Here is an 11,017-nt window from a genome sequence, read left to right on the forward strand (position 1 = left end):
TTGATCCAAACCAAGGCTTTTATTAGCAAAAGACCGGAGCTCTTCACAGGTGGCCGACCAGTCCGGAATGATCCGACCTGGCTAGGGACACAACCCTTTAAGGCCCAAACAATAGGTGTGGCTTAGCTCTCAGCCAATCGCTGTAAGCACAGTCTAGATACAGTAACTATATACACTATGTACATTGGTGATAGATCTGTACTATCACATTCACCCCTTCTTGGAGAATTGACCCTGGAAAAAAAAACAAAAACGAGGGAGAGAATGAAAAGGAAGGGGTAGGTCAAGGACTGTAGCGGTCAGGGGGTCTGACCATCCGGCGTGACTGCCGTGGTGCCGGGATTGGGGTCGCTGGAGTGGTGTCGCCAGCGGGCTCATCGGGTGCGACTGCTCCGTCGCTCAATTCCCCAGTCGTTTTGTCGGCAGGGTGGCCCGAGTCATTGGGGTGCTGTTGGTCCTTCTGTTGCGGCACGGGGCCTGGAGCATAAGGAGTTGGGGGGTTTGCTGGGTCTACCGCGTCCTGAGCTAGGTCCCACACTGAAACAGTGTCCTCCCGCCCGTCTGGGAACTCCACGTATGCGTAATGTGGGTTCGCGTGGAGTAGAGTCACTCGGTCGACCAAGGGGTCGTTCTTTGAGTGCCGGACGTGGCGTCGCAAAAGGACAGGGCCAGGGACGGTGAGCCATGCCGGTACAGTGGTTCCCGATTCGGATTTCCTCGGGAAAAGGAACATCCTTTCGTGGGGGGTGGCATTTGTTGCAGTACTTAGGAGGGAGCGGATGGAGTGTAAGGCACTAGTGAGAACCTCCTGCCAGTGAGAGGTGGGGAGACCTTTAGACCGGAGAGCCAGTGTAACCGCTCTCCATATGGTGGCATTCTCCCTCTCGACCTGGCCATTACCGCGTGGGTTATAGCTCGTGGTCCTGCTTGAAGCAATACCACACTCCAGAAGGTACTGTTGCAGCTCTGCACTCATGAATGAGGACCCCCTATCACTGTGGATGGAATTGGGGTACCCGAAGATGGTGAAAATACTGTGAAGGGCCTGTATCACTGAGGTGGCAGTGGTGTCTGGGCAGGCCACAGCGAATGGGAAGCGGGAGTATTCGTCGATGGCCGTAAGGATGTAGGTATTACGGTTGGTAATACCTACGGTTGGTCAGGATCTGGCATGACTATCCCGTTTTCCACCACACAACCTAGAATAGCGAGTCGTGTGGTCCGGAAAACACACTTGTCCAAATTGTAAGTCAGGTTTAGCTGACGGGCAGTTTGAAGAAATTTGTCTAGGTTGGCGTCATGGTCCTGCATGTCGTGGCCGCAGATGGTGATATTGTCCAGATACGGGAAGGTAGCGGTTAGCCCGTTCTGGTCCACCATCCTGTCCATTTCCCGCTGGAAGACCGCGACACCATTTGTGACCCCGAATGGTACCCTGAGAAATTGATATAGCCGCCCATTCGCTTCAAAGGCCGTGAATGGTCGGTCCTCGCAGCGGATCGGGAGCTGGTGGTAGGCCGAACGTAGGTCAATAGTGGAGAAAATGCGGTACTGGGCGATCTGGTTCACCACATCCGTGATGCGTGGCAGGGGGTACGCATCCAGGAGTGTGAAGCGGTTAATGGTCTGGCTATAGTCGACCACCATCCGTAGTTTTTCCCCATTCTTGACAACCACCACCTGGGCTCTCCAGGGGCTTGAACTGGGTTCGATGATGCCCTCATCCAGCAATCTACGCACCTCACTCCTAATGAATTGCCTGTTCTCGTAACTATATTGCCGACTTTTGGTGGCCACAGGCTTCCAGCCAGGGGTGACGTTTGCGAAGAGTGCTGGCGGGGCAATCCGGAGTGTGGAAAGGCCGCAGGATTGGCCCCGGGGCACGGGGGCGGATTGCTCGGGTGCTTCGGGAGTGGGGCGATGGCAGACCGAGAGGGGGGCGTGGGGTCCCCCAAAGTGTAGGGACACCGTTTGGAACTGACACTAGAAGTCTAATCCCAGCAACACTGGGGCGCACAATTGGGGAAGGACGAATAATTTAAAGTGGGTGACCGTCACGCCCTGTACTTCCAGCGTGGCGATGCAATACCCCTTTATCCCAGTCGAGTGCGACCTCGTCGCTAATGAGATCCTCTGGGTAGTGGGGATAATGTCAAGTCCCCAACGGAGGGCCAGATCTGGCTGGATAAAACTGTCAGTTGACCCAGAGTCAAATAAGCAATTGGTGTAGTGTCCATGCACTTTAATCAGTTCCATTGCTCTGGTGAGGGGATGAGAGCATTGCTGGTTTAATGTTATTGAAGCAGTTGACAGGCGAGTTTTGCGCGATGACGTCACGCAACGGGATGACGTCACGCAACGGGATGACGTCACGCAACGGGATGACGTCACGCAACGGGATGACGTCACGCAACGGGATGACGTCACGCAACGGGATGACGTCACGCAACGGGATGACGTCACGCAACGGGATGACGTCACGCAACGGGATGACGTCACGCAACGGGATGACGTCACGCAACGGGATGACGTCACGCAACGGGATGACGTCACGCAACGGGATGACGTCACGCAACGGGATGACGTCACGCAACGGGATGACGTCACGCAACGGGATGACGTCACGCAACGGGATGACGTCACGCAACGGGATGACGTCACGCAACGGGATGACGTCACGCAACGGGATGACGTCACGCAACGGGATGACGTCACGCAACGGGATGACGTCACGCAACGGGATGACGTAGTCAACGCTCGATGAGCAGGTTGGAGGACCTCCCGGAAGTGCTGTTGTGGCGGCGTCGGTGGGTGAATGGTAAGTCGTGGGGTTTGTAGTTGCTCGCGATCGGCGGTCGGGCCCTGGCGGTCGTCAGCGATGGACGCCAGGGTGAGCAACTGGTTGGCCGCGGGGGTGGCTGCGGCGGCGGTAGCGTCGGCCCCGGGGGTGTCTGTGGCGGCTGCAGCAGCGGCGGTAGCGTCGGCCCCGGGGGTGTCCGTGGCGGCGGCAGCAGCGGCTGTAGCGTCGGCCCCGGAGGTGTCCGTGGCGGCGGCAGCAGCGGCGGTAGCGTCGGCCCCGGGGGTGTCCGTGGCGGCGGCGGCAGCAGCGGCGGTAGCGTCGGCCCCGGGGGTGGCTGTGGCGGCGGCAGCAGCGGCGGTAGCGTCGGCCCCGGGGGCGTCCGTGGCGGCGGCAGCAGCGGCGGTAGCGTCGGCCCCGGGGGTGGCTGTGGCGGCGGCAGCAGCGGCGGTAGTGTCAAGTATTCCGCACGGGGGCGAGAGGCAGGCCATCACCATGGTTGCGACGGTGGGTTGCCCCTTCCGGGTTCGGCGTCTCCGTGACGTCAGGCGTTGCCGTGCAGGGGAGCCCTCGCTCTCATTGGACGAGAGCTCTGGGGAAGAAGAGTTTGAATGGGATAGTGGCGGTTGAGCTTCACACGAGGCACTGTGTTTGCTGGCGGCCATTTTAGACCTACAGACTGCAGCAAAGTGGCCCTTTTTAAGGCACTTCTGGCACCTGGCTTTTCTTGCTGGGCACTGGGATCTGCTGTGCTTGTCCCTCCCGCAGAAATAACATTTCGGGTTCGCACGGGGCAGGGTAGCAGCAGCCGACAGACCGTCAGGGGTAGGGTAGAAGGGCACTCTACTCACATCAGAACGAGGGGTCCAGTCCCTAGAGAGCTCGGTGGACTTTAAGGCTGCATCCTCCATTGTGATTGCAATCCGGGCCACGTCCTCTAGTTTTTCTACCCCTTGCTCGAGCAAACGCAGCCTCACTTCGTTCGATCGGAGCCCGGCCACATAGGCATCCCGGACGAGGTCGCTAGTGATCTCGGCAGCAGTTTTGTCCACACAGTTACAGTCCTTGCCCAATGCCTTTAATACTTGTAAATATGCCCTGCTGGACTCGCTGGGCTGTTGCTTCCTCGACGCAAGCATGAGCCGGGCATGAACTCTGTTCACCGGTTGATCATACAGTCCTTTCAGTACCTTTATGGCTGCGGTGTAAGTGGTCTCATCCTGGATGTTCTCGTAGACTCTCAAGGACACCATAGACAGCAATGCTGTTAGACGCTGGTTATCCTCCTCTACCTGAATGAATCTCAGGAAGTTTTCAAAGTTCAGCAGCCAGAACTTAAAGGCTTTGAAGGCTGTAGCTGACTGTGGGTCGATATCAAGTTTTTCTGGCCGAGTTAAACGCTCCATCCCTTTCAAAAAAAATTCTTTTTGCTAATAAAATTGTAGAGCTCGTCGAAAGAACCAAAGACTTGTTGATCCAAACCAAGGCTTTTATTAGCAAAAGACCGGAGCTCTTCACAGGTGGCCGACCAGTCCGGAATGATCCGACCTGGCTAGGGACACAACCCTTTAAGGCCCAAACAATAGGTGTGGCTTAGCTCTCAGCCAATCGCTGTAAGCACAGTCTAGATACAGTAACTATATACACTATGTACATTGGTGATAGATCTGTACTATCACAATCCGGTACCGCACGGACGGCAGTCTCTTCAATCTGAGGCGCCTGCAAGCTCGCACCAAGACACAAGAGCAACTTGTCGTGAACTACTCTTTGCAGACGATGCCGCTTTAGTTGCCCATTCAGAGCCAGCTCTTCAGCGCTTGACGTCCTGTTTTGCGGAAACTGCCAAAATGTTTGGCCTTGAAGTCAGCCTGAAGAAAACTGAGGTCCTCCATTAGCCAGCTCCCCACCATGACTACCAGCCCCCCCACATCTCCATCGGGCACACAAAACTCAAAACGGTCAAACAGTTTACCTATCTCAACTGCACCATTTCATCGGATGCAAGGATCGACAACGAGATAGACAACAGACTCGCCAAGGCAAATAGCGCCTTTGGAAGACTACACAAATGAGTCTGGAAAAATAACCAACTGAAAAACCTCACAAAGATTAGCGTATACAGAGCCGTTGTCATACCCACACTCCTGTTCGGCTCCGAATCATGGGTCCTCTACTGGCATCACCTACGGCTCCTAGAACGCTTCCACCAGTGTTGTCTCCGCTCCATCCTCAACATCCATTGGAGCGCTTTCATCTCCAACATCGAAGTACTTGAGATGGCAGAGGCCGACAGCATCGAATCCACGCTGCTGAAGATCAAACTGCGCTGGGTAGGTTACGTCTCCAGAATGGAGGACAATTGCCTTCCCAAGATCATGTTATATGGCGAGCTCTCCACTGGCCACCGAGACAGAGGTGCACCAAAGAAGAGGTACAAGGACTGCCTGAAGAAACCTCTTGGTGCCTGCCACATTGACCACCGCCAGTGGGTTGATCTCGCCTCAAACCGTGCATCTTGGCGCCTCATAGTTCGGCGGGCAGCAACCTCCTTTGAAGAAGACCGCAGAGCCCACCTCACTGTCAAAAGACAAAGGAGGAAAAGCCCAACACCCAACCCCAACCAACCAATTTTCCCTTGCAACCGCTGCAACCGTATCTGCCTGTCCCGCGTCGGACTTGTCAGCCACAAACGAGCCTGCAGCTGACGTGGACTTTACCCCTCCATAAATCTTCGTCCGCAAAGCCAAGCCAAAGAAGAAAAAAGAACTTATTAAATAAAAAGAGAATAAATATAAAAAAGACAATAAATATATATGGTTATTCAAATGCAAAAAAAAATTACTGCAATAGAGCAAACAATTTAGCCCCTTTCACACCGGCACCTTGTCCTAGTAATTGACGGCCAATCTACTAGTTAAGGGTCCAGCGTGAAAGCTTTTTTAATCGGCAACCAAGGTAGGTTGTATCATCGCTAGCATCTGATGACACCTGCGTGCTGATTAGCCCAATGTGAAAGGGTCATGGGGTATCCTGGGACACAATGCTGATGATGTTTGTGCATGAGTGCTTTCACTACATGTTTAGGCAGCCTGTAGGAGCCTTCACATGAGGTAAATTAACAAAATAAATAAAATTAATGGTAGTAAACTGGGAGGGGGGGTAGGGAGGTGCTCCTCTCACTGAGGCTGTAGAAGGCTGAGACATTAAATTTAATGGGAACCATTAAGGTTTATGATCAATTGCAGCCAGACTCAGGGAGATAGGGTTCCCCAGGGATGTCCCAAGTGATAAATAAACTGAAGACACTTCAGAGGAAGTTTCTGCAGGTTAAGGATCACAATGGGAGGAGTGAGAAGGAGTGGGTGGACTGGTCCTACTATGACCAAGCTTATAATATCTGGGGTACTAGCAAGTCAGCATAGTCCCTGTCCCTACTGGCCAATATGGATCCCAGTGAGAGGGCCTCTGTACATTCACCATAAACCAGTTTACGATTACAGGAGGAGGTGAAGGAAACCAATTCCCCCTGTACCTAATCTGCCCCAGATTCCCCATCCATTCCTGGTCCCTCATCTGCCCCATGTGCCATATCCCCATCCCCCCCAAATTATCCACTTCTGCATCCACCCCCTCCACCTCATCCACTATCGGTACCCCAGCCATCCAGAGGACATAAACTGCAAGCAAGAGAGGAAGTGACCTAGAAACCGCCTCTGCTGCAGCACCATATCCAGGTAAGAACTGCTTTTTAAATCTGTGCCGTTTATCTATTGTGTCTTGTGAGTTTCTGTCCATAATGTGCCAGCTCTGTAATCTCCTATGTGCTGCACTGCTATGCAGGAACCAAAGGGAAGAAGAAGAGGAGGAAGACAACGAAGATGCAGGAGATGATGTCTGAGATTCGTGACTTGATGCAAGTCTTCGATGAGGAGGACCGTGAGCACACTGCCTGCCGCAGTATAGGCAGGTGGAAATGGTGCAAATGCTGTTTCACACACAACAGGTAGAGGCGGAGGGGCAGGAACGGGGGTGTGGACTGGCCTCTTCAGACTAAAACAGATCTGCCAGGAAATGCAAATGGGCGTGATGAGGGACCTTGGCTCATCGACTGGGGTGCTCGTGGGCCCTGTGCCTCCCTCCTATGCCTTCCAACCTTGGGCATCCATCCTCCAGTCTCCTTCCTCATCCTGCCCTCAGCCTAGTCCCTCTTCCATGCATCCACATCCCTTCTCCCTCAGCCTTCCCCTTCCACACTTCTCCATTCTGCCTCCATCATCACTTTTCCCCATTCAGTTCTCCTCCCTCCCACTGCCTAGCTTTGACTTCCCCCTTGCCTCCTGCCTCCTCCCACCATCATCCACCTGCCCGTATGGCAACCCCCATGTACAGTCCCAACCTCGCAGTTCCCTCAGTATCTGGGCCAACATTAACTAGCAGTGGTTCATTGTCTGCAGATATCTCTTTCACCACCTCTTGCATGCAGTTGTTAGAAGAAGATGAGGACTAAGAGTGTAAAGGGAATATGATGTACATAGTTTTCCACTAATAACAAAATTTTATTTCCAAAGTTTGATGTAAATAGTTTTATACTTCAGATGTTAGCTGTTTTTTTTTAAAAAAAGTTATATGACTTTTCAAGGTTCATTCCAATATGTTTAAAATTTTGAGATGCACTACTTTATCAGATGTGCAATAAACTTTGTTTACATTTCAGTGATATGTTTCAGTTGTGTGCCTCAGGCGCACTCAAAATGGACATGATAGCCTCACATAAAGCCATTTGAACCCTGCTTGTTGCTCCCCATTAAAGAACCTATATGGCCTCCTTGATCATCCACTCTTCCAGGAAGTGCTCCTTGTTAATCTCACATATCTAATGCAGGACATAACAGGCAACAACAACATCAGACACAAAGACAATACTAATATCCCAGTCATTTTATCCAGCAACCTTTGAGACATCCAAAAACATTCTCCACAACCATTCAAGCTGAGGTCAGCTCATGGTTGAATTTGCACTTATGGTGATTAGGTATGTGGTGTTGCATGAAACCCTTCATCAGCCACTGCTTGTGTGGGTAGCCAGGGTCCCTGATCAAATGTGCAGGGATTTCCACGCTGTCAACAATCTTGGATACTTGTGTCAAAGCAATGCAGAGGTATGGGTTTCCACACAAACAGCCTCCCCCTCCACGTCCTCCCCCTCAAAAGATGTTCACAAACTCAAGCTAGCATGCTGGAACATCAGAACCATGCTAGACAAGGCTGACAGCCACCGACCTGAACATCGGTCTGCCCTCATTGCACATGAACTCCTCAGACTTGACATCGACATAGTCGCTCTCAGTGAAGTCCGCCTGGCAGATGTAGGCAGCCTCCAAGAACGCGGCGCGGGCTACACACTCTACTGGTCTGGCAAGCCTTCGGATGAACGACGCCTATCTGGTGTAGGCTTCATGGTCAAGAACTTCATTGCCTCCAAACTCGAAAACCTTCCGACAGGCCACTCGGACCGAATCATGTCCATGCGACTCCCCCTTCAAAACAAGCGTTGCATCACCCTCATCAGTGTCTATGCTCCAACCCTCCAGGCGGAACCAGCAGAAAAGGACAAGTTCTACACTGACCTGCGCAACCTCATCCAACGCACCCCTACAGCCGACAAGGTTGTCATCCTTGGCGACTTCAACGCTCGCGTCGGCAAAGACTCAGAAACCTGGCCAGGAATCCTGGGCAAGCATGGCGTCGGCAAGTGCAACGACAATGGGCACCTCCTGTTGGAGCTCTGCGCAGAACAGCGGCTTGTCATTACAAACACTCTTTTTCAATAGAGGGACAGTCTTAAGACTACCTGGATGCATCCCCGATCCAAACACTGGCACCTCCTGGACTACATCCTGGTGCGAGAAAGTGACAAACGAGATGTGCTCCACACCAGGGTCATGCCCAGTGCGGAATGCCACACTGACCACCGGCTGGTTCGCTGCAAGCTCAACCTTCACTTCAAGCCAAAGCCCAGGAACAGTAAAGCCCCCAGAAAGAGGTTCAATGTTGGAAACCTGCAGTCAGACGAAGCGAGAGGAAACTTCCAGGCAAACCTCAAAGCAAAGCTCGACGATGCAACCCGCCTCACGGACCCGTCCCCTGAAACCCTCTGGGATCAGTTGAAGACTACCATACTGCAATCCACTGAAGAGGTACTGGGCTTCTCCTCCAGGAAAAACAAGGACTGGTTCGACGAAAACAGCCAGGAAATCCAGGAGCTGCTGGCAAAGAAGCGAGCTGCCCACCAGGCTCACCTTACAAAGCCGTCCTGTCCAGAGAAGAAACAAGCCTTCCGTCGCGCATGCAGCCATCTTCAGCGCAAACTCCGGGAGATCCAAAATGAGTGGTGGACTAGCCTTGCCAAACGAACCCAGCTCAGCGCGGACATTGGCGACTTCAGGGGTTTCTACGAGGCTCTAAAGGCTGTGTACGGCCCCTCACCCCAAGTCCAAAGCCCGCTGCTCAGCTCAGACGGCAAAGTCCTCCTCAGCGACAAGATCTCCATCCTCAACCGATGGTCAGAACACTTTCAATCTCTTTTCAGTGCCAACTGCTCAGTCCAAGATTCCGCCCTGCTCCAGCTCCCTCAACAGCCCCTAAGGCTAGAGCTGGATGAGGTCCTCACCCAGGATGAGACATATAAGGCAATCGAACAACTGAAAAGTGGCAAAGCAGCAGGTATGGATGGAATCCCCCTAGAGGTCTGGAAGGCTGGCGGCAAAACTCTGCATGCCAAAATGCATGAGTTTTTCAAGCTTTGTTGGGACCAAGGAAAACTGCCTCAGGACCTTCGTGATGCCACCATCATCACCCTGTACAAAAACAAAGGCGAGAAATCAGACTGCTCAAACTACAGGGGAATCACGCTGCTCTCCATTGCAGGCAAAATCTTCGCTAGGATTCAACTAAATAGAATAATACCTAGTGTCGCCGAGAATATTCTCCCAGAATCACAGTGCGGCTTTCGCGCAAACAGAGGAACTACTGACATGGTCTTTGCCCTCAGACAGCTCCAAGAAAAGTGCAGAGAACAAAACAAAGGACTCTACATCACCTTTGTTGACCTCACCAAAGCCTTCGACACTGTGAGCAGGAAAGGGCTTTGGCAAATACTAAAGCGCATCGGATGTCCCCCAAAGTTCCTCAACATGATTATCCAACTGCACAAAAACCAACAAGGTCGGGTCAGATACAGCAATGAGCTCTCTGAACCCTTCTCCATTAACAATGGCGTGAAGCAAGGCTGTGTTCTTGCACCAACCCTCTTTTCAATCTTCTTCAGCATGATGCTGAACCAAGCCATGAAAGACCTCAACAATGAAGACGCTGTTTACATCCGGTACCGCACGGATGGCAGTCTCTTCAATCTGAGGCGCCTGCAAGCTCACACCAAGACACAAGAGAAACTTGTCCGTGAACTACTCTTTGCAGACGATGCCGCTTTAGTTGCCCATTCAGAGCCAGCTCTTCAGCGCTTGACGTCCTGCTTTGCGGAAACTGCCAAAATGTTTGGCCTGGAAGTCAGCCTGAAGAAAACTGAGGTCCTCCATCAGCCAGCTCCACACCATGACTACCAGCCCCCCCACATCTCCATCGGGCACACAAAACTCAAAACGGTCAACCAGTTTACCTATCTCAGCTGCACCATTTCATCAGATGCAAGGATCGACAATGAGATAGACAACAGACTCGCCAAGGCAAATAGCGCCTTTGGAAGACTACACAAAAGAGTCTGGAAAAACAACCAACTGAAAAACCTCACAAAGATAAGCATGTACAGAGCCGTTGTCATACCCACACTCCTGTTCGGCTCCGAATCATGGGTCCTCTACCGGCATCACCTACGGCTTCTAGAACGCTTCCACCAGCGTTGTCTCCGCTCCATCCTCAACATCCATTGGAGCGCTTTCATCCCTAACGTCGAAGTACTCGAGATGGCAGAGGTCGACAGCATCGAGTCCATGCTGCTGAAGATCCAGCTGCGCTGGATGGGTCACGTCTCCTAAATGGAGGACCATCGCCTTCCCAAGATCGTGTTATATGGCGAGCTCTCCACTGGCCACTGTGACAGAGGTGCACCAAAGAAAAGGTAAAGAAATCTCTTGGTGCCTGCCACATTGACCACCGCCAGTGGGCTGATCTTGCCTCAAACCATGCATCTTGGCGCCTCAC

This window comes from Narcine bancroftii, chromosome 6 (genome assembly GCF_036971445.1).
Source record: "Narcine bancroftii isolate sNarBan1 chromosome 6, sNarBan1.hap1, whole genome shotgun sequence".
NCBI classification, from domain to species: domain Eukaryota; kingdom Metazoa; phylum Chordata; class Chondrichthyes; order Torpediniformes; family Narcinidae; genus Narcine; species Narcine bancroftii.